This window comes from Manis pentadactyla, chromosome 7, assembly GCF_030020395.1.
Source record: "Manis pentadactyla isolate mManPen7 chromosome 7, mManPen7.hap1, whole genome shotgun sequence".
NCBI lineage: Eukaryota > Metazoa > Chordata > Mammalia > Pholidota > Manidae > Manis > Manis pentadactyla.
This window is the reverse complement of record NC_080025.1, coordinates 116,418,291-116,441,041: the sequence shown is the minus strand read 5'-3', so window position 1 is coordinate 116,441,041 and position 22,751 is coordinate 116,418,291. Positions and strand designations below refer to the sequence as shown.

Below are 22,751 nucleotides of genomic sequence, written 5' to 3'. Positions count from 1 at the left end.
TTGTATTCTGAGGATAAACATGGTAGGTGGAGAAAGCAGAAGATCCAGAAATTGATAAACTCTTGTATATTCTTGTATTCTGCACACTCACACAATGCAAGCCCAAGTAGGATCTAATAGAAAATGAAGCAGCCAGATTCATAGGCAACTCCTTTTGCATTTATGTTTTTTCCCTTATCATTTGCTCAGCTACCTTCCATTGCTTCACTTTTAAGTTAAAATAAACTTCCTATATTAATATAATGTGTTTTCTTCATGAAATAGTTTCTCATGAAAACTTTAAAAGGTGAGGCTGAATTCCTTATGTTTCTATTGTCTACACCCTGATTTCTTTGGCATAGCATCAGTTCTTAGGTTTTAGACACTCAAACATATGCTCATAATCATTTGTTAGACTAATCTGGCAAAATTGCCAAAAGATGTCTAACCTCTCTGGACTGGATTGATGATGAACAAATACAGGAAATGCCTAGCATCTTTCCTTCTAATATGAAGTGAAATATATTTTGACAGTTACTCTAATCTTTCCCAATGATAGGATATATGATTAGATTTTTCAATTCTTCCTCCCTTCATTTCATATTTACATTTTTTAATGATGTAATTAGTTTGGCTTGAGATTTTCATTTGGAAATTTTCACAAGCCCTCTCTGGGTTTGTCCCTCTGGAGAACTATGTTGGTAACATATTCTCTGATGATATTACTCTGGTCTGCCAGTGTCATAGTTAAATGTGGATAGCTCAGTTTAGTCATCTCACTTAAACACATGGATTATTTCCTTTTCATGAGTACTTAAAATGTGCCAAGTGCTAGGTGAAATATTTTCTTTTCAATTTTTTTCTTCATGAATGTCTTCTCTATGAGCTTGTCAGCAGCATCTGATTTGGAGGAAGTTTTTTTTTTAATGGGTATTTGCTTCCTGGGATGATGGTGTTTTTAGTGGCACTCTGCCAGAATCCTTGGCAATGATAAACCAGGGAATCATTTTGTATTAACCTGTAGAAGTAGTTTGTGGAGAGGAAGGGGAATGGATTGGGCAATAGTATCCATTGGGGACTGTGTAAAATATACTTTTCTCTGGCCTCACATAGCTTGTGGCTTAAGACATATTAGTAGTTTTACTGAAGGCACACTGGAAGGAAAAACAATAACCAAAACATGCGGTAAGTGCATTTGTAATTGCATATACAATTTTATTGTTCACTTAATTTGTCTGTAAACTAATTACACACGGACCTATATAGTAATACATGGCTTTCTTTTTCACTTCAATTCCCCATCATTTGGTAGGATGGAATATAGACTTATTAGCGAAATGAAATAAGAGTTCCCAGTTATGGTACAAGGCAGTAATATTTACAAGAGGAAGATCTGTTTCTTGTCCATGTGTCACGCTGAAGATCATGTGGTCGTAAAATCTCTTCAGGGATGTGCAGGTTCTGCAGAATATGATTCTACTTCTCCAAGTTGGAGCCAGGGCCGTAGGAGGAGAGCAGAGGGGAGTAATACAGGCATTGATGCTACTAGGTGGATAATTATTGCACATGGAGACACATATTTAATAAAGTTCATGTGTTCTTTTGTATGTGTATTATGCTAACAAAGTCTCTTTCTCTTTAATCTATTTTATTGAAGACTAGGAGTCGTACTGGGGTTGGAGAGATAGAGGAGAAAACCAAGACCTTCTATATAATTAGTGTACATAAGATATCTTTATCTATGATGGTGAGGAAATTGCTCTGTAGTTTTAAAAAATATGTATTGGTTAATGCTGCCATTTTAACTCTGCAATTTATTTAAGTGCTGTCCTTAACTGGGAATAGGTCTTATGTAACATGATACATGCTTCAAGTAAGTGCATACACTCTGAACTGGTATACCCTGAATACACTCCATTCTTTCATGGCCAGCTCTTTTAGGAGAGTTTTTGATTTATCATTCAAGATAATAAAGGGAATTGCTTTTCTAATATAAAACATTGAAATTGTTTGCTCTGAACACAAACACAGTAACATTTCAAACTGGCAAAATGAATATTTACAAACACTTAAAAAGAAAGATTTCATGTTTTCTGGGTCTTCATTACATGAAAAAAGCCATCTCTTTATAGCAAATATTGGCAATGATTAAGTTGTTTGGCATATAGCAGGTAGTCCCTAAATTTGATGACTGAGTGGATGAGTAAGAATGTAGAAACACTAAGGAGTAGACTAAGTCAAAAAAGGATTTTTCTTTCAGAATAAGCATCTGTCTAAAAGAGCTGTTAGCTATGCTACTGATACAAATCCTTTAAAATGTTTTTCAGCTGCAGTTGCTGTGGGACTAATGTTTTCCTTTCCCCCTTCCACCTCACCACGTTTTAAAATTAACAGTATCTGCAAGACAATTGGTCAACATGCTTTAAACCAATTAATGAGGGAAACAATATGCTAACTACAATTAACCCCTCCCAGGCAATGTTTGCCTAATTTCCTGATCCCAAGAGAGATCTGTCTTTGGAAGTGACCCCTTCCTACCTTTAGGACCTGCAGCCTTTTTGTTGCTACCCTTGCCCTGGGCTGGTTCAGTGAATGTGGAGAATTAGATCCCAGGGTCCCACCATCCCAAAGTTAGCAGGTCCACATTCCTGGGCTCATCTCTACTCCCTCTTTTCATTTCTTACCCATCACCCAATACTTAGTTCCTGATATGGCCCTGCCAAGCAGCTGCTTCTCTGTCTGGTCCTTTTATCACATGACCCACCAGATCCGGGGACAATATTTGTAGCTGCTTATCATAGGGGCAAGTCCTTGAGCGGTAAGTGATTGTGAAATAGCACAGAATGGGTTCAGGAACCTGGTTTACAGTCCTGGTTTGCCACTCACAAACCATAAACCTTTGGGCAGGTTATTAAGCTTCTTATTAGTCTTCCACATCCTCATCCGTAAAATAAGATTTAATGCTAGGTAACTACTAAACTCCCTTTTGCATCTAATTTTCTCTGTTAACATAAAATAGTTATTAATGCAATAACATTTCAAGGAAAAGAAATATAAGAGGAAAATTTTTGATGCATGAATTGGAAACATTTACTTGTGTTCATTTTGCATAAATTTTATGAAAAATGTTCTGTGAAAAATAAGCTATTGTTAAATAGTACTGCTGCCTTGCTTAAAAAGAAAACCCACTTTTTAAAGACAAACTTGTGCTTTGTAACCTTGCCTAGTATATTCTCTCATTTTCAGTAAAGGGTTTCAGGACTTCGTATAATTAGCAAATCATTTCAAATTAATGAAAGCCCACCTCAGTGTAAATTAGGAGAAATGAATGTCCTGATTTATTTTGTTCCAGACTAAAGACTGAAGTCTGAAGAATTCATAAATAAGCAAGCAAAATAGACCCCATTGGAAAATCACATCTGTCCACCATCATCAGACAAAAAGGCACATTGTGTGGTCTTGGGAAAGATTACACGGCATCCAAGGGAGGAAGCTTTTTCTTTAAGAGAGAGATGAATAACTAGAAAAGCAAAGGGTTCTGTGGGAAGAATCAAAGATTGGGTGGGTAGAGCCAGATTTAGAGGAAGAATTGAGGCAAGAGGGAAAAATCAAGGACAAAATAGAATTTTTAACTAGATATTCAGGCTTGCAGGCAACATCTGAAATTGAAAAATAAAAAGGATTGAGCCTAGGATATGATTAAGATAGTCATATTGTATGTGTTGAACAAAATACAGTGAAAGAATGAGCATGAAGATTTAAGAGAGAGTATATTACTATTTTTTTCATTCAGTTTCTTTATCTGCCATTGAGCATTTGAATTTGATTATAGAGTATAAGCTCTATATTTGGATCATACCAAGCAGGGTGGCTAGGGCCATCTAAAGATAAACCTGCAGGCTCCCAGACAGCAGAATGCGCAAATTCTATGGAGCAAGGAGGAACTCCCTAACTTAGAAGTGGAAAGTGATATTAGAATTTATGTGTCACTTAGCAAGTGTGATATGCTTCCTGGGTATTTCCAAGAAAAATAAAAACAAATGGGTGAGTTTGAGCCTGGGATCCCTTCTGTGGCAGACACTATGGGTTGCCTTGCCCAGCACTTAATCTCAACTGTTTCTTCCTTTCCAGTGAAATATTTGCTTTCCCAGCCTCCCTTAGAACTGAGGTGGTCATGTAACATGCTATCTAATGACAGATAAGCAGACATCAGCTGGAATCTCCCCTTGCTCTCCTGTTCTTTTTGTCCAAGTGAGGATATATTCCCTATAGCTGTGGCAGTTATCTTGTGACCATGAGGGGAAGGGTGAACGGATCAGACAACAATCATCACATCACTGAACCACTGAACCCATACCATCCAGCACTTACCTTTAAACTTCTACTAAAAATAATTTCCTATTTGTTTCAGCTCCTGTTAACCAAATTTACTCTTTCTTGTAGATAAATGTGCCTTAGTATACCCTCCAGAGAAGCAAATTCTATGCTATGCTTCCACGTTATGTACTCTGATTCCACAGCAAGGTGAGGCATTTTGCTTCGGGCCTCTTAACCTGCTTTCCATGAGCAGATAGAGTCCTTTCCCAGGGCATCTTGGCAGGCAGACATGGGTGCTTACCGAGATCACTCTGACATCCTGTGTGATGAAGGAATAAGGGTAAAGGCTGGCCTCAAAAGCGTAAGTTATCTGCCTCGAGCAGGATTCTAGAACTTGGCTTGTTCCTTCCTCTGCATCTCCCTTCTTCCCTCATCAGTCAGAAAGACAAATAGTTCAGGGTCTCTGCCTAAGGAACTGTGTGTGTGTAGTGTGTGTGTGTGTGTGTGTGTGTGTGTGTGTGTGTGTGTGTGTGTGTGTGTGTGTGTATGTATGTGTGTAAATGTGCACGCGCTTCTATGTTTCTTCTGCTTCCAGTGAGTAAGGCAGAGAAGGTGGGAATGGAGTTCAGCATCACACCAAGAAAGAACAAAACTCACCTTGATATCAGCAATGGAAAGGGGACCTCCCAGCTTGCTGTGACAGAATTAGTGAAGGAAAAGGCTGGTTGTGGCTTACATGAGCTACAGAGTAGCTTAAATATAGTGGGTGATTCAAAAAATAAGTTATGAAATTTATACAGAATAATAATTTCTGTGAGAAAATAGGGGATGCTTACAACAGAGAGAAGCAAGTGTGAAAGATTCTTCTGGTCTCATTTTATTTTCTAGTCATTCAGATTATATTAGCAATGAAAGTAACTGGTCATACATATATATAAGTGAAATTGGAGCCACTTGGGATATGGAGTTAATCCATGTAAGGCTTAACCGGTAGAATCCCCAAATCTGTAAGAGACCTTTCAAATATTAATGGAGAATAACTGGACTACTAGTTCCACCCTCCAAAGGAAGCTTAGTAAATTTGAGCGGAAGATAGCACTCACAGGAGACATCTGACTACCATAATGTCCACACCTAGTCTTAACAGGGTAAGAAAACATTTACCACAGCCTTCTGAGGTGTTGTTCAGTAAAAACTATACAGGGGCCATGATCACTATAGGACAAGCTGAGCTATTTAGGTATCAAGTCATTTTAATTAGTAATAATAATATTATAAGTTTAAATATTAAATTGTAACCTGACATATTATTTGTGCTGAAATAAGATGGTGTCTAATGCTATTATATAGAACATCTGATTTACTTCATTTAACTCAAACACAGTTAAGATGAACTTTTGAAATTGGGGTACATATGACAAAATGCACAAATCTTAGTGTACACTTTAATGAATTTTGACATGTGTATATATACTCATGTAACCATTACCCTCATCAAGATACCAAACATTCTCACTATTTTTTTTCCTTCACCTATTTTACCTATCCCTTACCGTCTCTTCCTATGGTAACCATCAGTCTGTTCTCTGTGTTTATGAGCCTTTCAGTTTTGTTTGTTTTGTTTTTTAAATTCCATATGTAAGTGAAATCATATGGTATTCATCTTTCTCTGACTTATTTCACTGGGCATAATAATCATAAAGGAAATGTTACCTCACTTGTAAAGAACTAAGAGTTCCTATGATCTGAGCTGGAGATCAGATTTCTGATGCTAATTAATAAAACTAACTGATCTATGCATTCTAGACATTTGAGACAATTACATACATGAATTGTCTTTCTGCCAAAGAAATTGTAGCCTTAATGGTATTTTGGGAATTATTTACAAATCATTTATTAACCATCAATATGCTTTTCTGAGAAAATTAAGTGGATTAATATTCCATTTACATGGGATTTAGAGTTGGGTATTTCTCTGTTCCACTTTGGCTACCTTTCATCTTTACCAGTTCTTCCTAGATGTCACTGACTGTTGACGAAGGAGGAGTTTATAAAGAAAATAACCCCAAACCTGAAGAGCTCTGCTGATGAGGACAGCACACAAATTTTCCCAGAGTGCAAAGTTGAGAAGTAGAAATACAAAGCTTGGTCAATATTCTGAACAGTACAGTTTCGTATGACTTAATTGATAGATTTCCCATTGACTCTTTAGAGACTGTCAGGAAACTTTTCTGTGTTTATTCTTCAATTTTCCTTTTCATACTTTCCAATCATCATTCCTTTTTACATCTCTCTATGGACCACCTCCAGCGGTTCTTCATTTTAATGGCATTCATGCTTTTTTTCTATTTCCTGCTTAGTTGCCATCCTGCCAAATTATACCTTTTCTTAATCTTCACTCATAGCTTACTACCACCCACAAAATTTTAATGCTTATCAAACATTTCTTTAAATATGCTTTGTTTTTAAACTACCAGACATGAATGGAGCAGTGCCACTGGCATTACCTAGAAAGTTCTAATTTATGGAAATCATACTACAATGATAAAATCTAGAATTCCACATGACTTTTCCCTGTTGTATTTAACCATGGATTTGTATTTAAGCTCATCATTTGTTCGTAAAGGTCCTTCAATGGAATTCCCCCTGAACAAATACTTTGTCTTTACATTCTTTAAAATAACTCTTTTTCCCTGACGAAAGTTTGAATTGTTCATTTAACATTGTGTGGTATGTGCTGTCTGTATCCAAAATAGTAAAATGAACACACCCTGTACCCTTAGCATTTCTGATATATTTTGTACTGTTTCAGGCACATAGTTTCTGGGATTTCCTCCCAACCTATGCAAGGATAATCTTGGGGCAGTTCTTTGGGGAGTACTTGTGATTCTTATTTTAAGATGACCCTAAGAGTCTTGTATACAAGAAAAATCGCTCATGGAGGGAGATTTAGACTGTTCACTTGAATGTCTAGTCTCTGATAGAGGAATTCAGTGATTGGTGTATTAGGCAGTTTAGCAGAGAAAATACAGGACTCCTTAAATAGCTGGGTAATCCCTTTGGTCATCAGTTTTATTGAGAAATATTATGACTCATTTTAAAAGGAGTTTGTCAATAATAATGTCATGTACAAGGGGTTTGAATAAAATATACAACTGTACATATTCTCTTATCTTCATTTTCTAGTCAGAAGTATCTTAGTCTTGTACTTGAGCATTTAAGTCTTATACTTCAGCATTTAAGTGAGATTTGGGGAGGAAAAAAAGATTAAGATAAAATAGACCTTACTTCAGAAAGCGTAAAATTAGTTTTCTTCACAGGTATTTGTTATCTCTCTTCTCCTTACTCCATCAGTATGGTGAATAAGCCTTCCAACCAGGATGAACAAGGGCTGATTGTGCCTCTGTTCAAGGCGTCCCTTCTAAGCCTTGACTAGCACAGTAGCTGCTATCAGCTGTGAGGGGCTTTGGAGGCCCCCTTGAGGATGTCACCCGTGGCCTCTTGACATCTTTCACAATGCCTTAAGATACTAATTCATTTGGCTTATAAATGGTGAAAAGAGATCATACATTTTAAAACTAGATAATACCTAAATTATATAACTACAGAACTTAAAGAAAAAAAATAACATAATAGAGATCTTTAAAAAGATTGTGGCATGGGACTTAGTTTACTATATCTGTATTATTTTACTATATCTGGGAGTTCTACAGAATTAAGCTTTATAAACCTAAAAAAATGATCAAAGCCCAAGGAAAAGCTTTCTTTAGTTTCCAAGCATTTTACAAATCTAGGGTGTCTCTGTATAAAGTATCATTTGCTTACTTATTGCGTGTTTCCCTAAATGACTGTTGTCCTCTCCCAATGGTTATTAAATTCTCCAAAGTTTCCATTGGTCACAAATGGTGAAAAGTGATCCACTGTAAATAGGGTAAGGTATTTTCATTGGTTTCTGTGATCTACCATGGCTTGCTGCTGTTCCCAAGGGGAGACAAGTTCTGTTCAGCACAGTTGGAAAGTTTCTAGCCTCCAAGTGTCAAACCAGGAGCAGAAATGCTGCAGTTTTCAAAGGAAGACAAAACAAACAGCTGACATATCTATCTACTTTTCTCTTCTAGTGCATATTCTACCACTTCCCCATTTAAATTTCACTCTCACCTCTGTTTGAGCTAAAGCTTGTGTTCATTTCCAGCCAATAAAAACTACAAGAAGGAAACATCTGTATTAAGTAACTGATCCTACTATGATAGTCTAGCAAAGTGAAAATCTAATTAAAGATCATATGGGTAAGATTTCAGTGAATGATGTTTTCAAGGGAGAATAAAATTTGGCACTACAACTATAAATTTCACATATTTCAAATTAGATTCATACCTAATCTATATTTGTATTGTCTTATATATTATAACATTTTGAATGTGTGCTATTCCATGACATTTGATCCTTGAAATAAATTGAAGGATAGGTATGTTACTTAAACTTAGTTTAAGACATATGAATAATTAGTAGCACAGCTGATATGAGACCCCAGCAAATTACTTACAAAAGTTACCTGCTTGTGTTAGAAAACATTGTTGAATTGTAAGTAAGTTATTGAAGAAATTCTCATTGATTTAGTGTTAGGTGTTTTAAATGATATACAGGCTTTCTGGAAGGAAATTTTATAAACTTTAAGCTTTCATACACTTTGAGGAATTCTACTTCTAATACTCTAAGTAAGTAATTACACGTTTGCACAGAGACTTAGCTATAAAAGTTTTCTCCAAAGTACTGGTCATGTACTATTTAGAGTAAGTAACAATAGCTGTATTGTTATTTTTATATAACTATAACAATGAAGCCAAAACATTTTATGATGCAACATACTGAAAAATATTTTTCTTGCTTACATAGATTCCAAAATTTACATCCTTGGTAAGTACACATCCATATTGTTATTCAGACACTCAAACCCCTTCTACCTTGTGATTCAACCGTATCCTAAGGCTTTTGAGTCCTCTGAAGGAGATCCTTTGCCCTTGACTGACCTACATGGAAACATGAATATGGAGGTCACATGGAAGATGCTTTATGCTGAGCCTGCAAGTGGCATAGGTTACTTCCGCTCATGCTTCACTGTCTGGACACTGTCTATTGCTGTCCAATGGTATGGGAGGCTGGGAAATGCACTCCAGCTCTGTTCCTAGGCAATAGAGGAAATAGATTTTGGTGAACATGTAATAGTTTTTTTTCAGCTTATAATTGTGAATACACTTTAAAATAAATTATACATACACAGAAGAATACTGCGCTTTTATGAAGAAATTTTTAACATTGAATACAATGAGAAGGTATCTTGATGTATTGAGTGAAAAGCACTTATTAGAAACAGTGCTTTTGGCACAAGTGTTATTGTTGTTCACATGGTCATTATGACTTATGGAAGACCCTTTAGGTATTGAAAGCTGACAGAGCAAAACTTATAAAATGATTATCATCTCAGTAATGTCATAATTTTTGCTTTACAGAGCTTTCCTTGTTTTTCTTCTCCCCTCTAACCCCACATGTGTTTTGTAATGAAAATATGACAGGGTAGAAAGATTTCACACTGTGGAATCTGATGGATATAGGTTCAAATATCGATTTTGTCATTTATTAGCTGGTTATCTCAAGCCAGTTAATCATTTCCATGAGGTTCCATTTCTTTTTTTTTGTGAAATGAGAAAAATAATAATAATCCACTTTCTAGGGTAATTATGAAAACCAAGTCAAATTTCATATGGAACACACTTAGCAAAGTGACAGCACATAGAATGGAATTTTAAAAATCCTACAAATGATAGAGTGATATCAATTGTTATTTTTGATACCATGTAGCAAGTCTGGTGTTTCCAGGTAGATTTGAAAATATCATATTCAAATGGACTATATTTACCACTGTTCTTTTATCCTTAGCTTACAATAATTTAATGTACTTTAAATGAAAGTTTCCTTGTCTTAAAACCTAGCTTTTTATCACAAAACTTCCAAAATATACATCACAGTCTCAGAATATTTATTCCTAGTTTTTTTAAATAAATATTTTGTTCATATTTTAATTATATTTAACATTGGTAGTCCTTCTCTTCTTGACTAAATACTAGAACTAGAACTGCCTTCTCAAATTAAGGTAAGAGATTGTACAATTTGGCAGATGTTGTGCATTGTCTACCAAACAGCCATTTCCTCTGTTTTCTTCTTCAGAATTACACAAAGTTAGCTTGCCACTAGGGAACCTGAAATGTCGTACTCTGGCTGTCCCAGGCATTTTTGTGGCTAGGACTTAGGCCCATGATCTGATCCTATCAGAAAGGTGTCCCTCGTGTAGTGAATTGCCTGTGGTGTCAGCTACCAAAAACTTCCTTGTACCCAAACCCTTTGCACTGTGACTTCGTTGTTTCCCATAGGAGGTGGAGTCTGGTTCTCCACTTCTTAAATTTTTATCAGTCTTGTGACCTAATTTCAGCAGCAGAGTAAAGCAGAAGTAATGGTGTACATTTTGAAACCTAGCTGCAAAAACTCTTGAAAGGTGATACTTACAGAATAACAGAATAAGGAGCTTGATGGACTTTTCTCCCAGCAAAATAACAATTTAACTGGTAAAATTAAGAAAACAAATAGTCTGAAAATTGTTCTAAGAGCATACAGCACATGGAGAAACATTCATTCAATAAAACCTACTCTGCTGGTGAAAGCAGTAGGAGTCTGTGGAACTGCTGAGGTCACTTTGGAACTATGAGGGGAAACACAGGCAGCACCCTGATGAGAGAATGGAAATAGAGAAAAGGGGTCCTTGATAACATCACTGAATTCTTGAACTGGCTAACTCCTCAACTGTCTACTTACCGATTTCCTTTTATGTGAGAAAGTAAATTTCCTATTGTTTAAGAAATTTTAGTCTGAATATTTAATTACTGCAAACCAATTAATATTCACATGATTCTTTGAACAAGAGAGATCCTTGGCAAAATCATGTCAAGTATAAAGATTGCACTTGGGTGTATTCATTCTAAAATGCTGTGTCCCTACCTCCACTTGCCTGAAAAGGGCTTTATCCTTCCTGGTCCAGTACTCATGCATGTCTGCATGCTCCTACCGTTAGTATTCATGACTCATTCAGATCCCAGGTGTTGAATAACACGCTGTCATCCATTCAAGTAGGATTACTTGTATTTAACATGTTCATTTTAGTTTTTGCATCCTGGGTTTTATTAAAATGTATAGTCAGGTATCATGAGACAAACATGGGGCTCATTAGAGTCCTTAGATAAATGCTGAATGCTGGCTTATTTTCAGAGCTTGTTTTTATTGACCTAGGTGTATGCACAGCAGATTTCTTTGTAGAAGCATCTCCAAGTCATGACACAGCCTATACAAAAGTGAATAATCTAAGAATATAAGAAGCTGTCTGACTCCAAAATGAGTGCTTTCATTGGGTACGGTTGTAGCCTGTAGGTTGGCCACCTGGAGTCCACTTAGACTCTATCCTGGAGGAGAAGTCACCTCTAAGAAGCATTTTAAAATTCCTGCCTTTACATGGTCATAATTACTTCAAAATTTATTGTTCTGTTTACCGTGTTTCTCTTTTCTTTGCAAGAAAAACTTACCATCAAAAGAATATGGACTACAATGGGTAAATAAATATTTAGCAATCAGGCTTTTATCTTTAGTTTTAGTAACCTTATCAATCTATTTTTGGTATTTGAAATACAGATAAAAAGAAACTATATATACATGAAATAAAACAGCTCCCTTGAAAAAAAAACAGTGACATACTGGCTTTTCATTTTTAGTTAATGTAGCTTTTCTAAGTGCGATTTCAGTTTGTTCCTCAATTAAAAAGAAAAAAAATAAAGCTCATGATTGTATGTAGTACCATGTCAGGGACTTGAAAGAAAATAGAGCCTTCTACAAATGTAGCTGAGTAAGTTTGAAACTTTATGTCAGTTTGTGGTCTTTCTATGGGATGCTTGCTCATAGTTTATCACTTCCCTTGTGTTGAATCTTTTGCAGTATCTGGTTTCAGAAATTGCCTCCTAAAGTCTTTGAACTTGGCTGTTGGCCTTCCTTCCTCTCTGTGACTGCTTAGGATTCAGGCAATCTTAAATATTATCTGCTGTTGTTTTTTTAGGGGAATTGTTCTTCATGGGTTGTATTTCACTAATAAAAGAATGCTGACAGCAAAAGCCTTGTATGGTAGGAGAAAACTAGGAGCCAGCAATTTCACAAGCAACTTATGAACCAGAGTTAAGGGTATAACGCCTCACATACCTCTATTTATAAGAAAAGAGATCATTTTCAGATTGAAAATACCTTGCATTTTTCTGTGTACTATTATTCCTCTAGTCATGTCTAGATGTTTGGCACACAGTCCCTACAATATCCTAAAAATTGGCACTAAACTAGGGTTGGAAAAATCCAGGTTCAAGTCTTTTGCTCAGTTGGGGTGATAATGGGACTGATTATAAAGGGAAGACAAAGTGATTGAGAAATCTCTCTTAAAGTCAATGGTAGCATTTTATTCAATAAGGAATTATTTTTCATAATTTTTCTTTGTGGCTTTGAAAAAATAAGCCTTATTTAGTGAGATTCTACTATGCCAAGGATAACTGGTAAATTATTCAACGAAGGAGTTGCTTCATTTTACTAAATTTCCTTTTGGATGATTAAGTTTCTACCTTTGAGTTGTGCACTTGCATTTTTTCACAATCATTGTTATCATCATCAAAACCACTATGGTCATTCTTCTCGTCTAACCAAACTGAGTATGTCTGGCACCCAGAGGCTTCCCCTGGCCTGTACAAGTCACTGCTGTTTGGAATTTAGCCTTACTGTGATGGTGTCAGTTCCCAAATGATGACAGCCATCTATGACTAAGAAACTATTTGATTTCACAGTATCTAGTCTTGCTATGGGAGCATAGGAACAAGTTGGAAGTAAAGAGCAAGCAGGTTATTTGTCTTTGTTTGCATGGGGAGGAGCAGCCTTCATTATGGCCAAAGCATATTATTCATGCTTTGAATAATTTCATCTATAAACCAATTCCCTCTACCTTCATACAAATTTAAAATCATGACCTAATTATTAAAATAAGTACAGAACAATGCTCACTAAAAACATTTGTTAGACTAAACAGAGCAGGCAAATATGAGCTAATTGATCTTGGATGGTTAATAAAGTGAAGGTTTTCAGGCCAACAATAGCAAAAATGAAGTGGTTAGTGCTAAATGGCTAGATGTATAGAAGACTGTAACAAGTATAGAAATGGATACTTGGTTACAATCCAGGCAAAGTGCAAACAGGATTTTAAAATGTCTAATCTTGTACTTCAATGAGCAGCAAAATGATGCACACTTTTGGAGGAGGAATGTGATACAGTAATTTATTTCTTTAATGACCATGTCAGTCTTTGTTATTTGCCTAGCCAATAAGAGATTTCTCCCTTATCCCCCTTCTACCACCTTTCCTCCATGTTATTGGAATCCCAGTTTTCAAATGTCAGGCCATCAATTCCTTCTGACCCCTTCCCTATATCAGGATGAATTTTGATTAATCTAAGCTAGGGGATGGTAACCAACTGCCTGCAGGTTGCACACCTGTTTTGTAAATAAAGTTTATTGAAACACACCACATCCAGTTATTTAGTTATCAGCTATGGATTCTTTCTGGCTACAATGGCTGAATAGTTGCGGCAGAGATTGCGTGTCCCACAAAGCCCAAAATATTTGTTTTCTGGCTCTTTAATAAAAAATTTTCAGGTCTCTGGCTAAGGCAATCATGACAATTCCATTTTTCTTTCAAGCGATTGATTTAGCTTGGGCATGTAACAGAATTTGGCCAATGAGATATGGTGGGATATCAGCTGAAACACACAAAGCACAAAAAGAATATTTTCACTTTAGATGTCATGTGAAGATGTGGTAATGGAAGCTGCTACAACCGTCTTGCAATGGTGAGAAGACAAACTTGAGGACAAAGATAACATTAGGAAGGTGGTAAAGAAGTTAGGTCTTTGATGTTATCCCTGAGCTGTTAAATGAGCCAGCTGAAATGTTCATATCTCAGGAATTCACATGTTGTGAAATAAGAAATGTTTTTGTTGCTGAGGTTATTGTGAGTTGTGTCCTTTGTTAATTGTTGCTAAGAAAATCCTGACCATCACATATAACTGAGAAGTCAACAAAATTATAAATATTGGTATCTTAAGACAAGAGATTGAATAAAGAATAAAAATCATTAGCAAGATATCAAACTGGAAAAGAAAACAACTAAGGAATGTTAAGTAGGAATGACATAAATGCACTGTTATTAGCAGGCTTGTGGATTATAGGATAAAAATTCTGGAGAAATTTAGATTTTTAAATATTAAACTATTACATATGTGCAAGAATGATTATTATGGTATAATTATAATTGAAAAAATTGGACACAACTTAGAAACTAAGCAACGGAATATGTCATGGTTGGATTGTTTCATTGTACAAATATTTGACTAAATAATGGTGTTTCATATGCAGGATACAATGTAAATTAAAGTTCAAAATACACTGCAAAATGTAATGGAAATGCAAAAATACAGTGCAAACTCCCTGTGGAATTGTGCAACACAGTACCCCTGGAAGTAAATGATGGTATATGACAATAAGACTTAATCCAATAAAGTGACATCATAATAGACTAATGACATAAAAGAATCTCATCACAAAGGTTACAAAGCAAATATACACTGCAATTATATTTGTGTAGAAAATACACAGAAAAAGAAAAGGGAAGCAAATACCCTGAAATATTTGTGTAATTATGAATGATTATAATTCTCTTGGTGGTGGAATTATGCATGTTTTTTTTTATTATTACAATTTTTATTAAGATATTATTGATATACACTCTTATGAAGGTTTCACATGAAAAACAATGTGGTTACTACATTCACCCATAATATCGAGTCCCCCCCGATACCCCATTGCAGTCACTGTCCATCAGTGTAGTAAGATGCCACATAGTCACTACTTGTCTTCTCTGTGCTACACTGTCTTCTCCATGATCCCCCTCCCCCATGTGTACTAATCATAATACCTTTCAATCCCCTTCTTCCTCCATCCCCACCTGTCCTCTTCCACCCCTCCCCTTTGGTAACCACTAGTCCCTTCTTGGAGTTTGTGAGCCTGCTGCTGTTTTGCTCTTTCAGTTTTGCTTTGTTGTTATACTCCACATATGAGGGACATCATTTGGTAGTTGTCTTTCTTTGCCTGGCTTATTTCACTGAGCATAATACCCTCCAGCTCCATCCATGTTGTTACAAATGGTAGGATTTGTTTCTTTCTTATGGCTGAATAGTATTCCATTGTGTATATGTACCACAGCTTCTTTATTCATCTACTGATGGACACTTAGGTTGCTTCCATATCTTGGCTATTATAAATAGTGCTGCAGTAAACATAGGGGTGCATATGTCTTTTTGAATCTGAGAACTTGTATTCTTTGTTAAATTCCTAGGAGTGGAATTCCCAGGTCAAATGGTATTTCTATTTTTAGTTTTTTGAGGAACCTCCATGTTGCTTTCCACAGTGGTTTTCCCACCAGCAGTGTAGGAGAGTTCCCCTTTCTCTGCATCCTTGCCAGCATTTGTTGTTCTTAGACTTTTGGATGTTGGCCATCCTAACTGGTGTGAGGTGATATCTCACTGTGGTTTTAATTTGCATTTCCCTGATAATTAGTGATGTAGAGCATCTTTTCATGTTATCTGTTGGTCATCTGAATTTCTTCTTTGGAGAATTGTCTGTTCATATCCTCCACCCATTTTTTAATTGGGTTATTTGATTTTTGGTTGTTGAGGTGTGTGAGTTCTTTATATATGTTGGCTGTTAACCCCTTGTCAGATATGTTGTTTATAAATATATAATCCCATACTGTAGGATGCCTTTTGTTCTGCTGATGGTGTCCTTTGCCATACAGAACTTTTTAGCTTGATGTAGTCCCATTTGTTCATTTTTGCTTTTGTTTCCCTTGCCTGAGGAGATGCATTCAAGAAAAGGTTACTCATGTTTATATTCAGAAGATTTTTGCCTATGCTGTCTTCTAAGAGTTTTATGGTTTCATGACTTACATTCAGGTCTTTGATCCATTTTGAGTTTACTTTTGTGTATGAGGTTAGATAATAATCCAGTTTCATTCTCTGTTATGTAGCTGTCCAGTTTTGCCAACACCAGTTGTTGAAGAGGCTGTCATTTCCCCAAGGTATGTCCATGGCTCCTTTATCGTATATTAATTGACCATGTATGCTTGAGTTTGTATCTGGACTCTCTAGTCTGTTCCATTGGTCTATGGGTCTGTTCTTATGCCAGTACCAACTTGTCTTGATTACTGTGCCTTTGGAGTAAAGTTTGAAGTTGGGGAGCGTAATCTCCCCCACTTTATTCTTCCTTCTCAGGATTGCTTTGGCTATTTGGGGTCTTTTGTGGTTCCATATGCATTTTAGGACTATTTGCTCTAGTTCGTTGAAGAATGCTATTGGTATTTTGATAGGGATTATGCATGATTTTAATAGACTTCTCTACAATCTGTATTTTCCATTTTTGTACACTGAAAAAATATTACTTTTATGATCAGGAAAAGAAGTCCTCTTTTAAATTTTATGGATCACTGGCATGGTACTAAATAGAAATAAAAAAATGGATTCAGTTCTTCTTACTTCTACTCTAATCCTATAAGTGTGACCATATTATTCAATAACACCTCTGTTATATTTGACAAACAATATTCTTCCTGTTTTTTCTCTTGCTCCTAAAATAGTGTCTTTCAGAAGAATCATACCTTTGACTTATTTGGTCTCTATTTCATGTAAAATGCTCTGCTTTCAACAAAACCAAATGCAAAGGTTCTCCAGATATTGGATTCCCAGCAAGAGAAAGTCTCCACATTTAGGAAGTGTGAAACACACAGACCTCAGGTGGCCACCGTGTCCTTCTGAGAGGTCCATTCCCATAGGTATATCATTGCTCACATTTTTGGAAAGGGTGAAAGGAGTTCCATACTCTTCAATGTAAACTCCTTGGTTTGCATCTTCCCAAATGTGAAGTAAACCTTAAAAATGACAGGCAAAAGTTTTTTTTGAAAGAAATACTTATATTGGTGAGCCACTGCTCCATTCTTTATTAAGAAAAAAGAACATTTGGTTATGTATTAGCATTCAGTAATCCAATGGTCCTTTTGTTTTTCTTATCTATGAGAAGTCATCAGCACATTTTAAGGAAGCAGTGTATCATTATCTTTAATCAAGTACTTTGGTATGGAGAATCAAGTCATTGATTTAAGAAAATTGTCCATGAGATTTCTCTAGGAGATCATATTGCTTGGGAGAGCTCAACATTTGTGGAAACTTGGAGAACCTCCTCCTAATCTTTAGGGCCGATCTCACAACACACTATGGAACTATCAAGCATTTCAAAGGAATTAGAGCCACTTGAAGGCAATATAATGTGAATCTTAGGAACTCAGTCTGTTTATCAACGCTGAAAATTTGATAGCTCCAGGAAAAAAAATAGGAAATATAACTAAGAGGTTTCATCTTGTATACCATAAAGAAGAGAACATTTCTGTTTTTAATTAACTATTCATTTCCTTTGGAGAATATGGCTTCAGACAATCAGTGAAATTATATTTAACAATGTCTATGGTTTACTAGCTTATTTCATTAAAGAATCATGATTTTTAAGTCCAAGATTCAGATTCATCCCCAAGTGAGCCAAAAAAATTACTCTAGTTTAGAACCAACAGCTCAACTCCACCCAGATTCAGCCAGCCATCTTGCAAAACTTTTCCTTAGGACTGGTTGACTATGGGAGGCTGGTTCAGTACAAACCCATTCTCATCACCCCCTAGAAAATCCACTCAATACCCTTCATAAAGAAACAGTAGCTTCTTGGTATAAGTGTTGGAAAGCCCAGTGGTTGAGCATATAGACTTTGAAGACAATCTATTTGGGTTTACATCCTGGCTCCAGACGCACTAGACATGTGACTTGGCAAATTATTTAACCCCATCTGCCTTAATTTCTTCATCTGAGAAGCAAGTCAGATAGTAGGCTGTAATTATTGGGTAGTTGAGAGGATTAACTATGGTGACATATTTAAAGTTCTTAGTGTAGCCTTCCTGCACATAGTAACTGCTCAGAAAATGTTACTACAGTAGGTAGTAACATCTTATTTTAGAAAGCAGCTTCTCAACACTCAAGATGGTTGCAGAATTCAAAGGATCATAGATATTGTTCTTGTGGCCCCATTTGGGTTCAATGTAAAGAGTTATCACTATAGATTCAACATGGCCAGTGTTCTCTGGCAGGCTTGGATCTACATTCTTTGTGGAATGTAATGAGTTGGATGTGACCTGCCACCAGCTTATTGCCTTTTAAATGAATGCAAATAGAAACCTAGACTTCTATCCCATGGCTGAGTGAGTCAGGGATTCCAACCCAGCAAATTGCCGGTTTGTGGAATAAATCATTGAAAGCTTTCTCTGTGTGGTATTTTCCAGGTTTACCTGAAATCTGTTCCTGAAGCCAGTGGTAGTCTGACAGAGAGGGTGTATATGAGGCATTTAACCATGAAAAATCTTATCTTAATCTTTTTCAAAAGTGTTCTGTGTCTTGACTACCTCAGGAATTTAATTGGCAGGTTGTCATGAGCCTTCTGTTGCCGAGATTGGAATGTGCCACTGTATGAGACAAACAGATGGTGTGGATCAGTTTTTCCACTTTCTACTGAGAAATTTGAAAAGATGGGGGAAAATTAGAATCACCATTCAATGAGAGAAAACTTCCAGATTCCTTATCAGTTAAAATCATTTTCTGAAGCAAAAGTCACTCCTCAAACACAATTTATGTTTTGTGTAAAATAATTTATTTTCACTTCTGTATTGTTCAAAATTTCACCTAAGGATTAAAGTGAAATCATGTGGTATAACTGCTGTAATTTTGTTGTGTGGAGTATAGCATTTTCCTTACAGTAGTCATTTGATCTATTTCTAAGTAGTTTGTCTGAAATGTGATTTTATTTGCTAGTTTTCATTTATAGCTCAAACATTTCCACAACTGTTTTTATGCTCACATTCTTTTTTTCTTAATGTATTTTTGCTCCATTTGGAAATGTCCACATCAAACCATCTTTCCACTTTTAAAAAATTGAGGTATGGTTGACATATAACTTTGTATTAGTTTCAGGTATACAAGGTAATATTCGGTATTTGTGTATATTGCAAAATGATCACCACAATAAGTCTAGTTAACATCTATTATACATAGTTACAGATCTTTTTCCTGTGATGAGAACTTTTAAGGTTTATTCTCTAAGCAAATATTCAGTAAAGCATAGCCACAATGCTGCATATTATAGTCCCATGACTTACTGGGAAATTTTACCCTTTGACCCCCTTCATCCATTTTATCCATCCTGCTACTCCTACTACATCTGTTTTTTGTATTTATTTGTTATTTTGTGTTTTTCTAGATTCCACATATAAGTGAGATGGTATGGTATTTGTCTTTCTCTGACTTAATTATCTTAGCATAATGCCCTCAAGGTCCATTCATGTTGTCACAAATGGCAAGATTTCATTCTTTTTTATGGATGAATAATATTCCATTGTATATATGTTATATATGTGTGTGTGTGTGTGTGTGTGTATACACACACATGCATTTTCTTTATGCATTCATTGGTCAGTGGACACTTTGCTTGTTTCAAGGTCTTGGCTATTGTAAATAATGCTGCAGTGAACATGGGGGTGCTTATGTATCTTTTCAATTTTGGTTTTGTTTTCTCCAGGTAGATGTCCAGAAGTGGAATTGCTGGATCATATGGTAGTTCTATTTTTCTAATCTTTTGAGGTACCTCAATACTGTTTCCCATAGTGGCTACACCAATTACATTCCCATTAATGGTGCCTAAGGGTTCCCTTTTCGGCACATCCTCACCAACACTTATTTCTTGTCTTTTTGATAATAGCCATTCTAATAGGTTTAAGGAGATACCTATCTCTTTGTGGTTTTGATTTACATTTCCCTGATGATTAGAGGTGTTAAGTATCTTTTCATGTATCTCTTGGTCATCTGTCTGTCTTCTTTGGAAAAATGTCTATTCAGATCCTCTGCCCATTTTTAAATCAGATTTCTAAAAATTAATTGTATGAGTTATTTATATATTTTGAATATCAATCCCTTATCAGGATATATGATTTGCAAATATTTTCTTCCATTCAGTAGGCTGTCTTTTCATTTTGTTGATCATTTCTTTTGTTGTGCAGAAGTTTTTTAGTTTGATATAGCCCCATTTGTTTATTTTTATTTTTGTTACCTTTGCTCTTGGTATCAAAACCAAAAAATCATCACTAAGACAAGTCAAGGAGATCACTGTTTTGCTTTCTTCTAGGAGTTTTATGGTTTCAGGTCTTAGATTCAAGTCTTTAAGAGTTAATTTTTGTGTAAGGTAGCAGTCCAGTTTCCTTCTTTTGCATGTAGCTGTCCAATTTCCCCAACACCATTTAATGAAGAGACTGCCCTTTCCCTATTGTATATTCTTGGCTCCTTTGTTGCAAATTAATTAACCCATACATGTGTGGGTTTATTTCTGGGCACCCTATTCTGTTCCACTGATCTGTGTGTCTGTTTTTATGCCAATATATTACTGTTGTCATTACTATAGCTTTGTAATATAGTTTGAAATCAGGGAGTGTGTTGCCTCCAACTTCACTCTTCTTTGAAATGTGATATTTTTAATTACATTTGTAAACCTTTCCAAACAGCACTATTGATATAAAGACTTGAAGTCCCCATGTAGCTTTTGTCAAATAGTTGAGTCCCAAAATTTTCAGAGTCTGTCTTGTTTTGTATAATAGAAATGATGCATTGGGGCTAAGGGAAAAGATAGCACTGTAATTGTTTTTAAATTTTACTTGTTTGAAGTGCAGTGGCATTATTCTTGAAGACAGTATCTTTCAGGTCCTCCTTTCTTTTTGGTGACAGGGTAATAATGGGAGGCTAGTCTGCAGGACTAGGTGCAGTATTGTTCAAGATGAATAATTGGTCAAGTAGGAACTGGTAAGGTGTGGTAGGTAGAATAATGACCCCCCCCCAAAGATGATCACATCCTAATCCCCAGAATCTGTGAATGTTATCTTGCATGGCAAAAGAGACTTTGCAGAAGTGATTTCATTTTTATCAGCTTTATTGAGGTATAACTGACAAATAAAATTGTAATATATTTAAACTATATAATGTAATGACTTGATATACATATACATTGTGAAAGGATCCTCACCATTTTGTTAGTTAACACAACAATCAGTTCACTATTTAATGTGGGTTGTTTAGTTTTGTTTGTGAGAACATTTAACCTCTACTTTCTTAGCAAATGTCAATGATACCAGACAGGATTATCAACTACAGTCACTATTACATTAAATCCTTAGAATTTATTCATCCCATAGGCCTGCCCCAGTCCCTGGCAAACACCATTCTACTGGGTTTCTATTAGTTTGAATTTCCCTTCTTCTTCTTCTTCTTCTATTTTTTAGATTCCACATATAGGTGATACCGTACATTGCTTGTCTTTGTCTGGTTTTTCACTTTATATAGTGCACTTCAGATTTATCCATGCTGTAAATGGCAAGATATCCTTCTTTTTTTAAGGCTGATTAATATTCCATTTAAGATTGATTGTGTGTATATATGTACCACATTTCCTTTATCATTGATCCAACGATGGATGTTGATGGAATCCAATAAACATGGGAGTACAGATATCTCATTGCTATAGTGATTTTGTTTTCCTTGGATATACACCCAGAAGTGGGATTACTGCATCATATGGTAGTTCTATTGTTAATTTCTCCAAGGACCTCCATACTGTTTGTCATAGTGGTTGCACTAGTTTACATTTCCATCAACAATGTAGTGGAGTTCCCTTTCTCTACATCCTCTCTGGTACGTGTTATCTTTCGTCTTTTTGATAATAGACATCCTAGCAGGTGTGAGGGTAGAGCTCAGGGAGAGAGCCTTTGATGTAGATGTGATTTAAATCAGTGCAAATGGAAGTTAAAGATCTTGACATGGGGTGATTATCCTGGATTTCCTGGGTGGACGCAATGTAATTACAAGGGGCCTTATAAATAAAAAAGGGAGGTGGGAGAGTCAAAGTCAGAGAAAGAGATGTGAGTATGGAAGAATAGGTTAGAGTGATGTGACTGCTTGCTTAAGGATAGAAGGGGGACTTCAAAATGGAAGGCAGCCACTGGCTACAGGACCGAGCTGGCCTCTAGAGGCTGGAAAAGTTAACAAAAAGATTCTCTCCTACAACCTACAGAAGGAACACAGCTCAAGTTGGCACCTTAATTTTAACCCTTATAAAAACCCAATTTGGACTTCTGACCTCTAGCACTATAAG

The 22,751-nt window shown here is 35.9% G+C and overlaps 1 long non-coding RNA gene across 1 annotated transcript in view; it reads left to right on the top strand.

Moving 5' to 3' along the window:
* Positions 1-1,022: 1,022 nt before the first annotated feature.
* The window catches only part of LOC130684304 (uncharacterized), a 67,207-nt gene continuing 45,478 nt past the window's right edge, over positions 1,023-22,751 (top strand). Inside the window, exon 1 of the long non-coding RNA XR_008998534.1 lies at positions 1,023-1,164. This is a non-coding gene — a long non-coding RNA (uncharacterized LOC130684304). The remainder of the gene's footprint in view (positions 1,165-22,751) is intronic.